The sequence below is a fragment of the Bos taurus genome, chromosome 24, assembly GCF_002263795.3.
Source record: "Bos taurus isolate L1 Dominette 01449 registration number 42190680 breed Hereford chromosome 24, ARS-UCD2.0, whole genome shotgun sequence".
Taxonomy (NCBI): domain Eukaryota; kingdom Metazoa; phylum Chordata; class Mammalia; order Artiodactyla; family Bovidae; genus Bos; species Bos taurus.
In genome coordinates, this window is record NC_037351.1 from 38,702,163 (window position 1) to 38,722,263 (window position 20,101).

Below are 20,101 nucleotides of genomic sequence, written 5' to 3' on the forward strand. Positions count from 1 at the left end.
TGAAAGTGAAGTCGCTCAGTCGTGTCTGACTCTTTGCGATCCCATGGACTGTAGTCTACCAGACTTCATGGGATTTTCCTGGCAAGAGTACTGGAGTGGGTTGCCATTTCCTTCTCCAGATCTTCCTGACCCAGGGACAACAATGAAGATAACAGGTGAGGAGGGCCCCTCAAAGGGAAACAGGGGTGACAATGAAGATAAAGCAGAGATTTGGAAGCATGGAGCAATGGATGAAAAACTGTTGCCTGCCTTATCAGCAAACAAAGGATGCTGTGGCCATTAAGCCATCAGCCACGCCCAGCAGTGCACCCTGAGGGGACTCAGGATGGAAAAGAGCAAGATACTGGCCCCAGATAGCTGAGGCGCACCCAACGGAGCAGTATCCCTGAGCCCAGACTCTTGCATCTTTCATATATATGCATGCTAAGTCCCTTCGGTCGCGTCTGACTCTGACCCAATGGACTGTAGGGTCATGGGGTTCTCCTCTGTCCATGGGGTTCTCCAGGCAAGAATAGTGGAGTCGGTTGCCATTCCCTCCTCCAGGGGATCTTCCCAACACATATATATGGAAAAGCCTAAATTCATTAACTTAAAATGCCTGGTAGGGAGTAGGAGTGGGAGGGAGGCTCAAGAGGGAGGGGATATATGTATACTTAGAGCTGATTCCCATCACAGCAGAAACTAATATAACATTGTAAAGCAACTGAGCGAGTGTTAGTCACTGAGTCATATCCAACTTTTTGTGACCCCATGGACTGTAACCTGCCAGGCTCCCCTGTCCATAGGATTCTTCAGGCAAGAATACTGGAGTGGGTTGCCATGCCCTCCTCCAGGGGATCTTCCTGACCCAGGGATCAAACCCAGGTTTCCTGCATTGCAGTCAGATTCTTTACCATCTGAGCCACCAGGTAAAGCAATTATCCTCCAATTAAAAATAAATAAAATAAAATGTCTGGTTCTGATGTTCTGACTACTTGGTTTTTGTTACAAAAACCCCTATCCACCCTGGCTCCTCCCTTACGTCTTTGGAGCCCTCCCTCAGAGTGATCTGAGAGGCCATCTTACAGGCTTAAGTCCTCAGAAAATCTGCCAAATAAAACATAATTCTCAATGTTTAGGTAGTGCATTTTTTTTCCCCCAGTCAACAGAACTCAATTTCTAGAAGAATGGTTTTCCACTGACAGAAAACCAGCTTTCATCCTAATTTCAAACCTTAACATGTTTAACAGCAGTGTTTCAAACTCTTACCTACGTGTACAGGCTTAAGATTAGGGGGGCTACAGCTTAATGAAATGGCAAATTCCCCCCCAGCCCACATGTCAAAATATATATACTCCATGTTGAAATATAGATGTGCCTTTATATCTGCTACCAAAGACACAGTCCTCTTGTATACAGTCCTGCTGAACCATGGGTAACACCTCAAGACGAATATCTAACCTAGGTTATAACCAAGTCTCCCACCCAACAGATGTATGTTCTTCGATAAGAGCATCCCTGGAGTATTTGTAATGTCAGCTACAAACTGGCCCTTGCCAAGGGTGCTTGTCATCTACTTCCATAAGGATTGGATCATGTGCTGCTGCAGCTGCTGACCTTCAACACCCCCTGAAGGAGTTGAGGGTGGAGAGCAGAAAAGAGTCACTGTGCTCAGTGGGGAACTGGCAGGACAGGTCTTCAGATAGTTAGATGTCCTCAGGAGTTGATTTTATGAGCCCAGTTCTTGTCTCTCCTCCTGTCTAGAAAAGCACTAAAATCCTTCATGGTGACACTATGCCTCAGGACTAGCAAAGTCTTCATGAGACTAACAGAAACCTTCTGGAAAATACGTGCTTGATTGCATGTACTCCCCCTTCACCAAAGTCACATCTATACTGACCTTCCCCCATGCCTCTGTGGAGCAGCTCTCAGAGCTATCTGAGGTGCTGTCTCCCAGGCTGCAGTTCTCATTTTGCCCCAAATAAAACTTAGCTCACAGCTCTCACATTATGCATCTTTTTAGTCGACAGCACATTCTTTAGTGCAGAAGGGGCTGAGTGGCATCTTCTGAGCTGGGACAGTACCCTTCTACAGCTATTTATCTCCAAGATAAGTACAGACACATGTCTAGGCTATCTGGGGAATTCTAATAAGACAAACATTTCTAAAGGCCACTGAAACACTGAAGTGTGCCAAGACCTTGTATAGTCTCCTGAGGTTTGATTACAAAGTAAAACATTTGGGATGAGATGGTTACATCCATGCCTTAGACAAAACCATTGGTAGAAAATAAAGTAAAATACCTAAATGTCTAGGTGTTAGCATTTCTTTAACTCTTTCTCTGAATTTATATAATCTAACTGAGTCTGTGTATATGTTTTCCAGTTCTACTAAGAACTAGTATAAAAACATTCCTAAGCTTTTTTTTCCATTACACATAAGCCACTAATCCCTTTAACACTTATCCAGTTTTTTCAAATATCATTACCATATTGAATTCTTAATGCCATACTTCTAAACTACTTCCAGAGCTTTGGAATCACTCACACTGCTTCACACTGCTGCTGCTGCTGCCAAGTCGCTTCAGTCGTGTCCGACTCTATGCGACCCCATAGACGGCAGCCCACCAGGCTCCCCCGTCCCTGGGATTCTCCAGGCAAGAACACTGGAGCGGGTTGCCATTTCCTTCTCCAATGCATGAAAGTGAAAAGTGAAAGTGAAGTCGCTCAGTCGTGTCTGACTCTTAGCGACCCCATGGACTGCAGCCTACCAGGCTCCTCCGTCCATGGGATTTTCTAGGCAAGAGTACTGGAGTGGGGTGCCATTGCCTTCTCCACTGCTTGACACTAATCTCCTTCAAATCATCTTTGTATTTAGCTTCAAATTGTTTCTTCCCAAAGCACCAGTGGGCTTCCCTGATGGCTCAGCAGGTAAAGAATCCGCCTGCAATGCAGGAGACACAGGGACGCAGGTTCGATCCCTGGATCAGGAAGATCCCCTGCAAGAGGAAATGGCAACCCACTTCAGGATCCTTGCCTGGAGAACCCCACAGACAGAGGAGCCTGGTAGGCTCCAGTCCATGAGGTCACAATGGGTTGGACATGACGTGGCAACTAAGCACAGCAAAGCACCAGTAAAATTTTTATTTAAGTATCTTAGTGACGGCATCATTTCTGTTCAACCAGGTAGCCAGCCACCCTGCTTGGCTGCGCATCCAAGGATTCACCTGGAACAGATAAACCTCTAGTTTTGCAGTCTCATCTATCTCCCCCTTTCCACAAAGCTCTGCTCCAGCCCATCAGAAGTACTGCCTTCCCTGAACCAGCTGTGAACTTGGCTCATTCTATGTCTTCTGTCCCTGCTCCTCCTTCAAGATCTGGTAAGTCAGAATCCATCCCTGAGCCCCCTCTCCTGGAAGCACCCAGGGGCATGGGCAAGAGTCAGAACCGGCAGTGTGCATGGACCTCAGACTCTACTTCTCCCAGGGCTGCCCTGACACGCCCCTGTCCTCGGCCCACCTCCTGTAGACTCTGCTGTCTGATTTATCTCCCAGCCTTTTGCCCTTTAACCAGGTGTTCTGGTCCCTCTGACTTTCCTCCTGTCTCTGGTTTAACCTCTGTGCCTCAACTCAGTATCAAAACAATCCTGTCCTCCCGCTCCAGACTTTTGGGTGATTTTTTATTATCTCTTCCTTCCGCTCCTCCTGACTGCCTCCCAGCTACTTCAGCCTGATCCTTTCCCCCACTCCTAGGGAAGAACTACTATGAAATATCAGCCCTCCTCCAGGAACCTCTAGAAACCCCACCCACGGTCCAGCCTGGAAAAGGCCAGCCAGTGGCTCCTGCAGCCCCTTCCTGGCCGTGACTGCCATCTTGTGGACACAGATAGTAACTGCACTGGGGCTGGCCTCAAACACCACCTAAGGACCAAAAGACTTCTCATGACAAACAAGGTACCTTAAATACTGCCTTTCGCACCATGCCTATACTGGGTGTTCCAGGCAAATGAAAGTTCTGTTGTTGTTGTTCCATCACTAAGTTGTGTCTGACTCTGCAACCCTATGCACCACACCAGGCTTCCCTGTCCACTATGTCCCAGAGTTTGCTCAAATTCATGTCCATTGAATCAGTGATGCCATCCAACCATCTCATTCTCTATCATCCCCTTCTCCTGCCCTTCATCTTTCCCAGAATCAAGGTCTTTTCCAATGAATTGGCTCTTTGCATCAGGTGGCCAAAGTATTGGAGCTTCAGCTCCTTCCAATGAATATTCAAGGTTGATTTCCTTTGTGAAATGCAAGTTCCAGGTTTGCTCAAATACTACCCCTGGTAGGGGTATTGGGGTACCAATCTCATAAAACATCTCATATAAAACCCTCTATCCTGCAGAGCACTTAGCACCATGCTTTCTCCTGAGCTCTTACTAAATGTTCTGGAAAATTCCGAATCTGGCTGTTCAAACCACGGCCCTATAATTAACTTGGAGGCGACGTACCTCAACTGCAAATCAAATGCCAGGACACTTTGCCTACCGATAGACTAGATTCCAAAAGGCTATTTTTAGCTTCATGTGTTTTGTGAGAAATTTAAGCTTGCAGTCTCTAGATACAATCCCACTAAATATGAGTGTGGATCAGACCTTTGAAGTTTTAAAATAAGGCAGATTCTCATGTTCCTTGTGAACATACATTCTGTAGACAGCTCTTTTCTCTTTTTTTCATTCTGCTACATTTTCTGTATTTGCCCTTTGTCCTGGAGATTCTGTTTGCCTCCCTGCCCTCCCCACCTTCCACCCACATCATATCTTTCTCTTCCCTGCTCTGTGGCCAGGAGACTGAGCAATGCAGATGAAACCCCCGAGCTCTCTGACTTCCTGTGGAGTTGGGTCCTTGAAAGGAAGAAACACCTTCAGGAAAGCCATGTATTAGTTGGCTGGGGCTGCATAACAGTAAACTGGCTTGACTAACAGAAGTTTAATTTTTCACAAATAGGGAGGCTACAAGTCCCAGATCAACGTGTCAGCAGTGTCTGGCAGGGTTGATGTGTTCTTATCAGGAAAATACCTAGATAGAGATAATAACCAGCCTCTTTCCATATCTCCTGAGCCCCTGTGACTTGTGAATCAGTAGCTTCATGGCCACAGGGGAGAACTAAGCCAGCCTAAAACAGAATAGTCAACTTCTGAGTGAGGCAGTTGACTGTAAGGAAAGAATAATAGTCTGGAAGAATGGAGGAGGATTTGAGAGAGGCAAGAACTTGGGAAAGAAAAGTGTTGGGAATACTATCAACTTGGTTTTTTTGTTGTTTATCAAGGACAAAATATGGATGAGCCGGCAATTCCATTTCTGGGTATTGATCTAAGGGAAATGAAAACACTAACTCAAAAAGCTATCTGGACCCCCATGTGCACTGCAGCGTTATTCACAATAGCCAAGGCATGGAGACAGCCTCGCTGCCCACCAGGGGACGGACGGATGAAAAGGTGGCACACACTCGGGGCTTCCAGGTGGCTCGGAGGTAAGGAATCCGCCTGCCAATGCAGGAGATGCAAGAAACGCACTTTCAGTCACTGGGTCTGGAAGATCCCCCACAGAAGGGGATGGCCACCCATTCCAGTATTCTTTCCTGGAGAACTGCATGGACAGAGGAGCCTTGGCAGGTTACAGTCCACGGGGTCACAGAGTCAGACAGGACTGAGTGACTGAGCACATATACATACATATGCAAGAGAGGTAGACAAACACGACATACATACACACAAACTGAGTGACTATTTCATATGTACATACACATGCTTACATGCACCCATACATATATATGCACATTATACACAATACACACAATCGGTATGTATGTACATATAAACGTTTATATGCATATGTACAATGTATGTGTCAGTTTAGTTCAGTTGCTCAGCCATGTTCCAACTCTTTGCAACCCCATGGACTGCAGCACACCAGGCCTCCCTGTCCATCACCAACTCCCAGAGCTTGCTCAAACTCATGTCCATCGAGTCTGTGATACCCTCCAACCATCTCACCCTCTGTCGTCCCCTTCTCTTCCTGCCTTCAATCTTTCCCAGCATCAGAGTCTTTTCCAATGAGTCAGTGCTTCGCATCAGGTGGCCAAAGTACTGGAGCTTCTATGATGTGACAGGAACTTCGTTAACATTTTTATGTATCAAGGTAGAGGTGGCACACAATATTATGCTAGTTTCAGGTGTGCTGCTGCTGCTAAGTCGCTTCAGTCGTGTCCGACTCTGTGCGACCCATAGACAGCAGCCCACCAGGCTCCCCCGTCCCTGGGATTCTCTAGGCAAGGATACTAGAGTGGGTTGCCATTTCCTTCTCCATCTCCAGCATCAGAATCTTTTCCAATGAGTCAACTCTTCGCATGGGGTGGCCAAAGTACTGGAGTTTCAGCTTTAGCATCATTCCTTCCAAAGAACACCTAGGACTGATCTCCTTCAGAATGGCCTGGTTGGATCTCCTTGCAGTCCAAGGGACCCTCAAGAGTCTTCTCCAACACCACAGTTCTCTTAGTTCCCTTCATATATTTCACCCACCCCCTCACCTTCCTTTCCTCTGATAAGCCCCCTTTTGTTCTCTGTATCTGTTCTCTGGGTCTATTCAGGTTTTGTTTTGCTTGTTTTGTTTTTATAGATTCCACATATAACTGGGATCATACGGTATTTCTCTTTCTCTGATTTACTGCACTTGGCATAATACCCTCTAGATTCATCCATATTGCTTCAAATGGTAAGATTTCGTATTTTTATGGCTGAGTATGAGTGGATACTTTGCTTTCATATCTTGGCGATTGTAAATAGAGCTGCAGTGAACATTGGGGTATAATATCTTTCCAAATTATTGTTTTTGTTTTCTTCAGGTAAATACCTAGAAGTGAAATTACTATATCACATGGCAATTTTATTTTTAATTGTTTTGAGGAACCTCCTTGTGTGGAATAATTTCTCTTGATGCCAAGGAATTTATATTCTAACAAAGATGAAAATCACACCACGATTGCCTGAGCTGATTCCAGTAGTACTTGTCAGAAGGCGAATGATGCAATTCACCATAAGAGTTAAATGGTCTTATTAGTATTTGGGGAAACTAATCATGGGGAAGATAGCTTTGAGGAAAGCAAGAATTAAAGAATAGCTAGAAGATGAGCATTGTTGTTCAGTCGCTCAGTTGTGTCTGACTCTTTGTGACCCCATGGACTGCAGCACACCAGGCTTCCCTGTCCTTCACCATCTCCCAGAGTTTGCTCAAACTCCTGTCCATAGAGTCAGTGATGCCATCCAATCATCTTATCTGCTGTCATCCCCTTCTCCTCCTGCCTTCAATCTTTCCCAGCATCAGGGTCTTTTCCAGTGAGGCAGCTCTTCACATTAGGTGGCCAAAGTATTGGAGTTCCAGCTTCAGCCTCAGTCCTTCCAATGAATATTCAGGCTTGATTTCTTTTAGGATTGACTGGTTTGATCTCCCTGCTATCCAAGAGACTCTAAGAATCTTCTCCAGCACCACAATTCGAAAGCTCTGATGGTTAGATTCTATTTTCCGAATTAGGCCTCCCCAGGTGTTACATGTCCTCACAAGTGCAGAGGAAGCTTAAAGCATGGTGTCAGGCTCTACCTGGTCAGACTTTATGCTAAAGTGACAGCGTGAACTGCTGACATCAGAGTCATCAACTGACTCGGTCTTGGCACTTCAGGATTCAAAACGAGATAATTCACAGGGATTTCAGTTTAGAGAGTAGTTACAAGCACGTTAGTTACCCCAAAGAGTTGAGGCTCAGCAAGAAATTCAACAAAGCAGAGCTTTGGAACTTAAAGACAGTAGAATAAGACAGTGAAATGGATCGAGAGCAATTTGGCATCTTCCCAAAAAGGAAGAAGGAAATGGGGAAAGAGTGCTAGTTTTTTATTCTACATCATTTGATTTTAAATGGCTCTGAAGCATACCATCCTGTTTGTACAGTTCTGGAAATATTCAAGGCACTCTTGTGTATCCACCGACACACTTATCCTAACAATATTCTGTCTTCTGCCAGGCATGTCTCAATCATGTCTGCAAGTTATATTATGTGATTTAATCTTTCCAGTAAACCCACAAGGTGCATTCTAATGGAATTCTCACTTTACATGCAAGGAAACTGAGGTTCAGTGAGGTTTGATCATTTGCACAATAATTTTACAGCTAGAAAATGACAGTTGTTGTTTAGTCTCTAAGTCATGTCCAACTCTTTTTCAACCCCATGGACTGTAGTCCACCAGGCTCCTTTGTCCATGGGATTTCCCAGGCAAGAATACTGGAGTGGGTTGCCATTTCTTTCTCCAGGGCATCTTCCCGACCTACGGATCAAACCCATGTCCCCTTTATGGGCAGGCGGTTTCTTTACTGTTGAGCCACCTGGGAAGCCCTAGTCCATCGCAGAGCTGCCATCTAAATTCAACTTCGCTGGCACTAAGTTGTCTACTTATACCATAAAATGGATTATTAACTAGTCATATGCCAGGGCCACCTTCTGGCTGTGCCACTTTAAGGTCTTGATACCTCATCTGTAAACTGGGAAAGCTGCATGCAATTTGCTCTAATATCGCTCTGGCTGTAAAATTATTTGGTGTCTCTTAACAATGGTGCAGGAAGCAGACAACAAGAGCCCCAGGGGGAGATATAATTGTAATTTCAGAATGTGATCACCAGATGACAGCATTGTACTTCAGGCTGACATGGTTCTCAAGGACAGATTTTGCCACCAAGGAACTCCGCCCATGGGCCTGTTAGGAAAAGCAGGATCTTTCTCCTAAAGGCATCTGCTCAGCATAGAATTATCCAGACTGTATACAAGCTGGGGACAAAGCAAGGGCTTCCCTGGTGGCTCAGATGGTAAAGAATCTGCCTGCAATGCAGAAGACCCAGGTTTGATCCCTGGGTTGGGAAGATCCCCTGGAGAAGGGAATGGCTAACCACTCCAGTATTCTTGCCTGGAGAATTCCATGGACAAGAGGCACCTAGAGGGCTAGAGTCCGACAGTACTGAGCCACTAACACTTTCACTTTCAAAGCAGGGCAAATCACTTCCACCCTTTCTCAATCATTTTTAAATAATCTGTGCAAATTTTAAAAGAACACGAAAATAGTCATTCTGGTGAAAAAATCAGAATTTCTTTGACTTCCTCACATTTGCTTACCATTTAAAATTGATTTCCTCTTAATTTATATGGGTTGGCTACAGAAATATTTCTACTTCTTAGGGTCTTTAGAAGCCTTAGTCTGGCATTGATCGAGTGACTGATAAACAACATGCGTTTTGCATCTTTTTTATATTCATGAACAGTCTTTTTCAGAAATGTAATACTTCACAAGGAAAGATGTTGGCTCATTACTTCGAGTTGGAAGTTTCTCCAACCTTATACAGACAAAGCTGTGAAGACACTTCTTACTTGACCTAGATCCTCAAATCTCTCTCTTAAAAGATACAAGACTTCCTGCCTGCTCTGAAACTTCTCTGAACACAGAGAAGAGATCACCCCTTTTACTCGAACACCATGTTTCTTCCTTCCCTAAAACCTCCAGGTCTGGGCACTTTCTCCATCAAAATTAGGATTTCAGACACCCTCTTCCTTGCATTTCAGCCGGGAGCCCTGGGCGACAAGATGGTTCTGACCCAACTGTGCCCACCCACCTGGTTCTCTTTAAGGTGGGCAGGGGCTGCCCATGCACAGTGACCCAGGAGAAACTGACCCAAGATTAATGTTGCCTAAAAACTCCCAACTCACAGACGTCAGTTGTGAACTGCGAGAGTCCTGTAAGCAGAAGGGGAATATAAGGTGGCAGGCACTTTCTCTCACTGCAAAATATTAAGTAACCACACATCAGAGACATGGAACAGACATACAGAGTATCATTAAACAGGGAGGGAAAACTGAACCTCTCAAGAGCCACTGGAGAACAATCGCAAGTTTCATTTCAATGAGGGGTCCCAGGGAAGAGAGAACAGAACGCACAGAAATTGTATAAAGTGCAGGGAGCATCGTTAAAACTCACAAGTGACTGTTGTTTTTGATGCCGGGAGCCGGCATATTGCATATTGAGTGCATATTGCATATTGAGTGCAGCACTTTTCAGGATCTGGAATAGCTCAACCGGAATTCTATCACTGCCGGTAGCCAGCGTGAGGAACTCCACCCATGACAAAGGTCATGAGGAAGGAGGCTTGGCATACGCAAAGGCGGGATCAAGCCTCAGGAGTCTCCCTGGAAATTCTCGAGCAATCTACCCCCAAAACCAGAGTCTGCCTACTTTCTGCTTTGTGCTTTCACCTACACCTCTGACTTTACGGGGGGCTGTCCCCCACTACCTCTCTGAAAAAAGAGTTAGCTTACAGCTCCAGTTAATAATTCCTGGGTGTGACAGTGTTTAACCTACAAACTCCTTTGGAAATCGTCTAGCCTGCCTGAATAGGTTTTTCCGGCCACATGTGATTGTTCAGAGCCTCCCAACTGTGAGAGGCAGGAGATGTCCTAAACTGTCTAAACACAGATTCTTTTGAGTAGTTAAAAGATTGATTAGAAATTGTATTGGTGAAGGGATTTTCACTTGTTGGGCCAATGTTTGCTGCTAAGTTTCCATATCCCTTACCTGCTGTGTCCCTGGCAGTGTATTGATTAATATAATTGGTGTAAATAGTAGCTTTAATGTTTGTAACCTGGGACCCTTGAGTTAATTCTTTTTCTTGTTATAGCCCACCACACCTTTGCGCTGTAGGAATGCAACTTTATCTAATGCTTTTGGAGGGTGGCTCCTGACCAATCACCTTTAGAGAAAAATAAGTTTTCTGAAGAAAAGGTCTTAAAATGTTAACAGGCCTCTGGGCCAGAAGATGATGCAAATCACCTAAGCTTTTGCATATGATAAGTTTGCAGGAAGAAAGCCTGGCTTGCTGCCTGACTCTACCCCTTCCCCCATTATCCTCTATGCATAACTTAAGGTATAAAAACTACTTTGGAAAATAAAGTACGGGCCTTGTTCACCGAAACTTGGTCTCACCATGTCGTTCTTTCTCTTACCTTCTGGCTGAATTATTCAGCCTCTTTTCTACACTGAATTTCCTCACTGAGCTATCCTTATCTCAGCCTCTTTTCTCCACTGAATTTTCCTACTGAGCTATCCTCATTCTATTACTCTTTATATCCTTAATTAACGTTTAATTAAGCAATTGTTTCCTGATCTTCGCCTACACCGTCTCTCCTTCGAATACCCTGGTTCAGCCGGGGCTGGTCCCCGGTAGTTTTTCAGTCGCCAAATTGTATCCAACTCTTTGTGACCCCATAGATTGCAGCATGCCAGTATTCCCTGTCCCTCACCATCTCCTGGAGTTTGCCCAAGTTCATGTCCATTGAATCAGTGGTGCCATTCAGTCAATCTTAGGAAATCAACCCTCAATACTCATTGGAATGACTGATGTTAAAGCTGAAGCTTCAATACTCTGGCCACCTGATGTGAAGAGCCAACTCATTGGAAAAGACTCTGATGCTGGGAAAGACTGAAGGCAGAAGGAGAAGAGGGTGACAGAGAATGAGATGGTTGGATGGCATCACAAGTGACAATGGTCCTTTATTCTTGACATCTCTGGGGTTTCACCCTGAGCTCTAGAAAAATCCATTTATTGGTTGCTAGGAGAGAAGGATGGTTACCCTCTGCATTTCAAAATCCCCTCCAAGCTGCCCTCAATAGGATAGAGGAGGCAGCGAATGAGACCTCAAATTCCCATGACCTCCGCTGGCCTCTTTGCATCTGTCTTTGGCTTGACCTGACCTGAGGATATATACTCATGACCTAGCACATCCATGTTTACTTTATTATTACCTCTTCTCCTGGATTCAAGGATAACACAGCTGTCATGCCATCACCTCATTGTCTGGTTTCCAAAATAGACATCAATATTCACCCTCCTCTACTTTAGGGAGGAAATATCACCTACCCATGAGATCGACATAATTGTCATTTCAAACCGAGACATTAATTGGTTTCAGAAAACATTGGCCCCAAAAATCATAACCAAAGAACACACATCAAATTTATAAAGTAGATCATTCAGTCCCTTAAAACAATTCCTAGCGAACTGCTTGACCACTGGGACAGGCACCACCTAGTCTAAATTGTTTGTGATGCTTAATTGAACACCATAGGCTAATGACTGACTAATTCAGAATTCCTGATACTTCAGACATACAGGGCTCTCATTCACTCATTCATTCATCAAGCTTTCATTCAATATTAATTAAGTGCATGTCTGGCACCTGTCACGGATTGGGGATAGCATCGTGGCGAGCTCAGTGTGCACTCACATGGAGGTGAGAGGCTGCCGTCAGTGCCGTGATAGACACATTCAGGCTGCCCCAAGAGCCCAAGTCCCCAGGAAGGAAGAGGGAGGGGAAGATATGAGGGATTTTTAGGAATCTGAATGGGCTGGAGTTGGCACTTGGGCCTAAAGCTGAGAAGAATATGTTAAGAACAAGTCCTAAATTTGTAGTTCAAGTTCATGTAACAAAGATGAAAGCATAGACTATGGAGAACAGTGTGGGGGTTCCTTAAAAATCTAAAAATAGGGGGAACCCACCCAGAGGCCTGATGAAAGAGAAGGGAAGTAAGCACCCAGTGAGGCCACTGGGCTGGTTTAGGGCCGCGTGAAGAGTGAAGCCTCAGTTTCAGGCGGTCTTTTTGCGGAGCTCCAAGCAGAGCGTGCTTCAACTCGAAGCTCCAGTGGCAGGGAGAGGAGGCTTAGCATTGGGCTCTCCGGCTTGAGATGTGCTCGTATGAGTCTCATGAAATCAGGGATGTCACCTGCCCGTGTCTCTGGGACCAGCGCCTGGCATGAGGCAAGAATACTGAAGCGAGTTGCCATTTCCTTCTCCAGGGGATCTTCCTGACCCAGGGATTGAATCTGCATCTCTGGGGTCTCTTTCATTGGCAGGTGGCTTCTGCACCACCTGGGAATCCTCAAATGAGATGGGTGTAGTCTCTGGGGAGTTTTGAGGAAAAGAATCAGTCACCAAAAGGACCCCTCCAGCTGCTGAATTGAGAAAGACTGGAGGTGGCAGGAATGGCAGCAGGCTCTGAGAGAGAGGCCAACCAAAGGGTGCTGCTGGGAACCGAGGTGAGCGACTGTCTTCTCACTTGAGACACTTTTCTTGGACAATGTGAAGTACTCCGGCTGCCGTGGTTGTAATGGTCATTCATGTGCTAATGTCCCAAGTCTAGTTCTTCCAGCCCAAATCTATCTCCTGAGTCTTAGTCTCACATATCCAAAGATCTACTGGTCATCCCCTCTTTCAGTGGGTCAAGGGTGCCTCAGGCTGCACTTCATTGTCTGAAACATTAGTCTTCTCCTGCGCTCAGTGTATTTCACTACTGAGGTCATGTGGCCACGCCTCTTGCTAAAGGCTCTGTCTTTTAGAGGCCACTGCTAACTTACGTTAGTGGACAAATCTGTGCTGGCCCATGAATGCTCCATAAACACATCGTTATGGTTTTGTTGATCAGATTCTCTGCCCATACTGCTGGCTTGAAGGATTGAACATAGCATAGGTAGGTTTGTTTTGTTTTGTTTTTCAATTGAAGAAATTGTTTTACAGAATTTTGTTTTCTGTCAAACCTCAACATGAATCAGCCATAGGTATGCATATATCCCCTCCCTTCTGAACCTCCCTCCCATATCCCTCCCCATCCCACCCCTCCGGGTTGATGCAGAGCCCCAGTTTGAGTTTCCTGAGACATGCAGCAAGTTCCCCACTGGCTATCCATTTTACACATGGTAATGTAAGTTTCCATGTTACTCTCTCCATAGGTAGGTTTAACTGGGACAGGATGATGGGGTGATGCTTTAGAAGACAGTTCAGGACAGGGTGCCATAGAGGTCAGGTGTTGAATACTCAGAGGATAGAGGATCAGAATTAGAGTGGATTCTTTATATTTTGCAGTTTTGACCAATAGGGGCTTTGACATTGGACAGATAATTCTGACTTTGTCACTTTTGTTACAAATAGTAAACTTACCATGAAGCCAATACACAAGTTAAGGCTCTGTGGATATTATAGAATTTTAAAATGTGAATTCAGTTTTCTTACATCTCTCTTGGGAATATTTTTTGTCTACTCCCTATTATAATTTTAGAATTTAGCATTCATTCTTTTGACTTTAAGCAAAGGAGTTAATTTTGTTCTGAAAAACATTTAGTTGGAAGGGTGTAAAATTCCCTGTTCTGTGATCTTTTTAAAAAACATATAATTTGTGTGTAAAGGAGCTTAAGAAATATCTTCATCTTTTTTTGTCTCTAATAAATGGTTTTTAAAAAGACTTCCCATGTGGTCCAGTGACTGGGACTCCACACTCCAAATGCAGGGGACCTGGGTTCGATCCCTGGTTGGGGAACTAGATCCCACATGTTGCAACTAAGCAACCAAATAAATAAAATAAGAAATACTAAAAAAACAAAACCTAAAAATAGAGCTACCATATGATCTAGCAATCCCACTCCTGGGCATATATCTGGAGAAAACTCTAATTCAAAAAAATACATGCACTCTAGTGTTCATTGCAGCACTATTTACAGTAGCCAAGACAAGTTCAGTTCAGTCATATCCGACTCTTTGTGACCCCATGAATCATAGCATGCCAGGCCTCCCTGTCCATCACCAACTCCTGGAGTCCACCCAAACCCATGTCCATTGAGTTGGTGATGCTATCCAACCATCTCATCCTCTGTCATCCCCTTCTCCTTCTGCCTTCAATCTTTCCCAGCATCAGGGTCTTTTCAAATAAGTCAGCTCTTCACATCAGGTGGCCAAAGTACTGGAGTTTCAGCTTCAACATCAGTCCTTCCAAGGAACACCCAGGACTGATCTCCTTTAGCCAAGACAAGGAAGCACCCTAAATGTCCATTAACAGAGGAATCGATAAAGATGTGGTATATATACACAACAGGTATTATTCAGCCATAAAAAAGGAATGAAATGATGCCATCTGCAGCAACATGGATGGAACTATAGATGATCACACTAAGTTAAATCAGAGAAAGACAAATACCATATGGTATCACTAATATGTGGAATCAAAAAGAAAATGATACAAATGAACTTATTTACAAAACAGAAATAGACTCATAGACTTAGAAAACAAATTTACAGTTACCAAAAGTGAAAGGGGGATAAATTTGGACTTTGGAATTAGCAGATACAAACCACTGCACATTAAAGAGATAACAAGGACCTACTATATATCTGTATCCAAAATCTTGTAATAACTTATAATGGAACAGAATTTGAAAAAAATATTTACATGTATGTATAACTGAATCAATTTGCTGTAACCTAAAAGTAATATAATATTGTAAAACAATATTGTAAATCAACTATACTTCCATAAAAAAAAGAAAAAAGTGGTGGCATAAAGCATAATATAAAGTTGGCAACATAAATCACCATGATTTTTAAGACGATTTCTAAATCTATTGGTAAACATAGAAATATAGGAGGGGAGTTACTCAAAATGTCAGGGGACTGACTGCTTCCAAGTTAATATTTCTGAAGTTCAGAAATCTTATATAAAGTAAAAAAATAAGTAAATTTTTAAAAAATAAATAAAAGATGAGAAAAAAAATAAAATAAAACCTCTCCACTATCAAAAAAAAAAGAAAGAAATCTTAAACTTCAGCTCTTCCTAGGCCTGCTAGTGTTGGCAGTGGCAACAAGTGTTGGCCGCATCTGCAAGGTCGAGGCCATGTTCGGTTCCAGTGCTAAGATCGTGAAGCCCAATGGTGAGAAGCCGGATGAGTTTGAGTCCAGCATCTCCTAGGCCCTCCTGGAGCTGGAGATGAACTCAGCCCGCAAGGCCCAGCTGTGGGAGCTGAACATCATGGCCGCCAAGGAAACTGAAGTTTGCGGTAGCTGGAAAGCTATCATCATCTTTGTTCCCGTTCCGCAACTGAAGTCTTTCCAGAAAATCCAGGTGCAGCTCATGTGTGAGCTGGAGAGGAAGTTCAGTAGAAAGCATGTCGTCTTCATTGTTCAGAGGAGAATTCTGCCTAAGCCAACTTGAATAAGCCTTATGAAAAATAAGCAAAAACATCCCAGGAGCCGCACCCTGACCACTGCGCATGACGCCATCCTGGAGGACTTGGTTTTCCCAAGTGAGATTGTGGGCAAGAGAATCTACAAGAAGTTAGACAGTAGCCTACTCATAAAGGTCCATTTGGATAAAGCACAGCCGAACAACATGGAACCCAAGGTTGAAATACTTTCTGGTGTCTTATAAGAAGCTCACGGGCAAGGATGTTAGTTTTGAATTCACAGAGTTTCAGTTGTAAACAGAAATGACTAAATAAAATATTATTCACGATTAAAAAAAGAGAAATCTTAACTTCATAGTAACAATATTTTTGGAAGACACTTTAGCCCATAAGGCAACAGTACCCAAAAAAGGGATGCAGATTACAGTAAGGATTAAGGAATATTTACAAAGTCTACTGTTTCAGTTCAGTTCAGTTCAGTCGCTCAGTCGTGTCTGACTCTTTGCGACCCCATGAATCGTGGCACGCCAGGCTTCCCTGTCCATCACCAACTCCCAGAGTTTATTCAATCTCATGTCCATCGAGTCGGTGATGCCATCCAGCCATCTCATCCTCTGTCATCCCCTTCTCCTCCTGCCCCCAATCCCTCCCAGCATCAGGGTCTTTTCCAATGAGTCAACTCTTTGCATGAGGTGGAAGAATGTATTGAGCATCCGTAATCAATTCATATAAATTAAAACTACTTGGTTTTATCTGCAAGTGAGAAGACATAATGTTGCAAATATCTAATACCATAAATGCACTGAATTTTTGCACACATACACACACAAAATCAAAACTCACATTATGTATTGCATTTTAAAAGTCAGAGAAAACTGTGGAATATATACAGAGATTTTGCATTTCTGGACATCATTACTGACTGGTGGGTAGGAGGGTGACAATAATCACTCACCATCAGAAGTGATCCTCGTTAATATCCCTCAGTATCCTCTGCTTGCTCTGGCTTCATCTTTCTTTCCAAATTGTGCTTGTCTCTCCACCTGGAATATCTCCTGCTCTAGAGTAAATGCCCTTTGTTCCATGTAATTTACAAGATTTTCATAACATCGAACAACATCTGACAAGGTTGTGTTTCATGTGTCTGTTACAAACCCCAGCCCGCTGTCTGGATCATGGAGCTCAGACCACTGAGACACAGCCCCTTGTATCTTGGCAAATCACACCCTTGTGCCCTGAAGCAGACTGCTCTTTCATTCCTGTGGTGGTGTGATGCCAAAATGGATAATCATAATAACAGAACTCTTTCAGAACTACCCCAGTGTTTGGATATCTTTGGTGTTTATCCTCTTAAAAAAAAAATAAAACTTCTTTCAGGCAACACGTGTTTTATTGAGAGCATGTGAACAACGGTCGCTGTACTCAAGGAGCGCACAGTCTCTTGGAAAAGATGAGATGAATGCACATGAAATTGCAGTGCGTTTTCCAGGTGCTTGCGACAGAGCAGCAGAGCCTTTCAGTTCCATGGGATCTCAAGGGAATGGTCAGATGAGGTTGCTACTGTGGGGACCTCAGTAGGGGCTGGAGGCAAATGAAAAGGGCAGAGAACTCCATCAGGAATAAAACAGGAGGGAAAAGCTAGAGCTAGTCTTCCCTCCCTCAATGTAAAGAAATCCAAGCCACACCAAGTATCACCTCACACCAGTCAAAATGGCCATCATCAAAAAACCCACAGGCAATGAATTCTGGAGGGGGTGTGGAGAGATGTGAACTCTCTTACACTGTTGGGTGGGAATGTAAGCCGCTGTAGCCACTATGGACAACGGTATGGAGGTTCCTTAAAAAACTAAAGATAAAACTACCATGTGGTCCAGCAATCTCACTCCTGGGAATATATCTGGAGAAAAACATGGCTCAAAAGGATGTATGCACCCCAGTGTCCACTGAAGCCCTGTTTACAATAGTCAAGACATGAAAGCAACCCGAATTCCATCGACAGAGGAACAGATGAAGATTCGGTGCATATATACACAATGGAATATTACCTGGCCGTTAAAAAGAATGAAACAACGCCATTCACAGCAACATGGATGGATTGTCATATGACTGAAGTCAGAGAGAGAAGTATCATAAGATATCACTTATATGTGGAATCTAAAAAGACACAATACAGATGAACTTATTTATAAAACAGAAACAGACTCACAGACTTAGAGAACGAACTTATGGTTACCAGGGTGGGAAGGGATAGTTAGGGAGTTTAGGACTGACATGTACACACTGCTGTATTTAAAGTGAATAACCGGGATGGGGTGGGAGATGGGAGGAAGGGTTAAGAGGGAGGGGACGTATGTACACCTATGGCTGATTCATGTTGATGTATGGCAGAAACCAACACATTATTGTAAAGCAATTGTCCTCCAATTATAAAGATAACAAAAAATGAAATAGATAACCAATAAGGACCTACTGTATAGCACAAGGAATTCCGCTCAATGTTATACAACAATCTACATGGGAAAAGAATTTGAAAAAGAACAGATTCATGTATATGTGTAACTGAATCACTTTGTTATACAACTGAAACTAACACAACATTGTTAATCAACTATGTTCTGTGCTTAGTTGTGTTCAACTCTTTGTGACCCCACAGACTGCAGCCCACCAGACTCCTCTGTCCATGGGGATTTTCCAGGCAAGAATACTGGAGTGGGTTGCCATGCCCCACTCCAGGGGACCTTCCTAAACCACGGATCGAACCCAGGTCTCCCACCTTGCACGTGGATTTTTTACCGTCTAAGCCTATTCCAATGTAAAATAAAAAGTTTAAAAAAAAAAGAAAGAAAAGAAATCCAAGCCACTAAGAATTGTTAACAAAAGTCCATTACCAAGCAGTAGGTGATAACAAGGTGTCAGTGTTAAGTTCATCACTTATAACCAACATCCCCTCTGGTGGGGGATGTGAATGGCCAGGGAGGCTGTGCATGTGGGAAACTGGGGATTTATGGGAAATCTCTGTACCTACCTCTCAATTTTGCTCTGAATCTAAAAGCGCTCTAAAAGATAAAGTTGGGTTTTTTAAGGGGTTTCCTTTAAAAACTGTTTCTCTCCAGCCCAGCTTCTCAGTTGAGTGCAACCTGACTCCATGTGGCCTCAGGGCTGGTGGCGGTGCCCTGACCCCAGTCTTCTGCTCCATTTCCCAGTGGTGACTCTGCAGTGTTCTCCTTATAGGAACTTGGCCTGCACTCCCCAGCCCTCCCCTGTGTTTCTTCTCCTGAGGAACGGTGGGTGGATTTGTGAGGAAAGCATTCTGTCTGTTTCCTTTCACTCCGTGCAAATGTGCTCACGGCTAGGCCGGCGCCAGCCGCCTGCACTCCTCCAAGTGGGGCCACCCAGAGGCTGAGCTGGGCTGGGGTCCGGGACTCTGCCAGTTGCGGTTCCAGCCCCCCTGGATCCCACGACCCACACCAAAGTGTGTGCGGGGTGCCAGAGGGTCCGGGCTGCCAGCTGGCAGTGACTTGCCCACATGCCCATCTTCCAAAGATGACAGCCCTTTGGACCAAGGAGTATGTCATGTTCTGAAACTAAAATCTCATCATGGGCCTGGCTGTTTTATCACTATCCCCCACTACACACTGCTTAGCAGGACTGGTGGAAAAACAATCCACGCTGGTCTCTGTCCCAAAATAAATAGGACAATTGGCATCACACTGATGAGTTTGGAGTGAGGGAGAGGAAAAAGTAACCTGCCAGCCAAGAGACAACATTGAAATTTTCAGTCCCAATCCAAGACAGAGTTACTGGTGGCTGCAGCTTATTAGACCATTTACAGAGACGGCCATTCGGCCACTTCTATTCGAGTCAAAGCCCACAGGCTTCTTACTCAGCAGTGAAGATGCACAGGAATAAACAATTCTGTCTACAGAAGGAAGGACAGGGTTAACTTATCACCCAAGAGCCCATCTGATCTTGCCTGCTGGGATGGCTGCTTCCCACAGGTTTCCATGGTGCTCGAGGGCATTAGGGTCCCAGACAGGGGAGCTCAGG

The 20,101-nt window shown here is 44.3% G+C and overlaps 1 long non-coding RNA gene and 1 pseudogene across 1 annotated transcript; both read left to right on the top strand.

The window, feature by feature from the left end:
• The first annotated feature begins 2,555 nt into the window (after positions 1–2,555).
• Positions 2,556–8,833, top strand: LOC132343773 (uncharacterized). Its single transcript, XR_009492726.1, has 4 exons — positions 2,556–3,358; positions 3,731–3,931; positions 5,292–5,495; positions 6,641–8,833. It is a non-coding gene; the product is annotated as an uncharacterized lncRNA (long non-coding RNA).
• A 6,932-nt stretch (positions 8,834–15,765) lies between these two features.
• LOC781066 (small ribosomal subunit protein eS7-like) lies at positions 15,766–16,649 on the top strand (annotated as a pseudogene).
• The last annotated feature ends 3,452 nt before the right edge of the window (positions 16,650–20,101 follow it).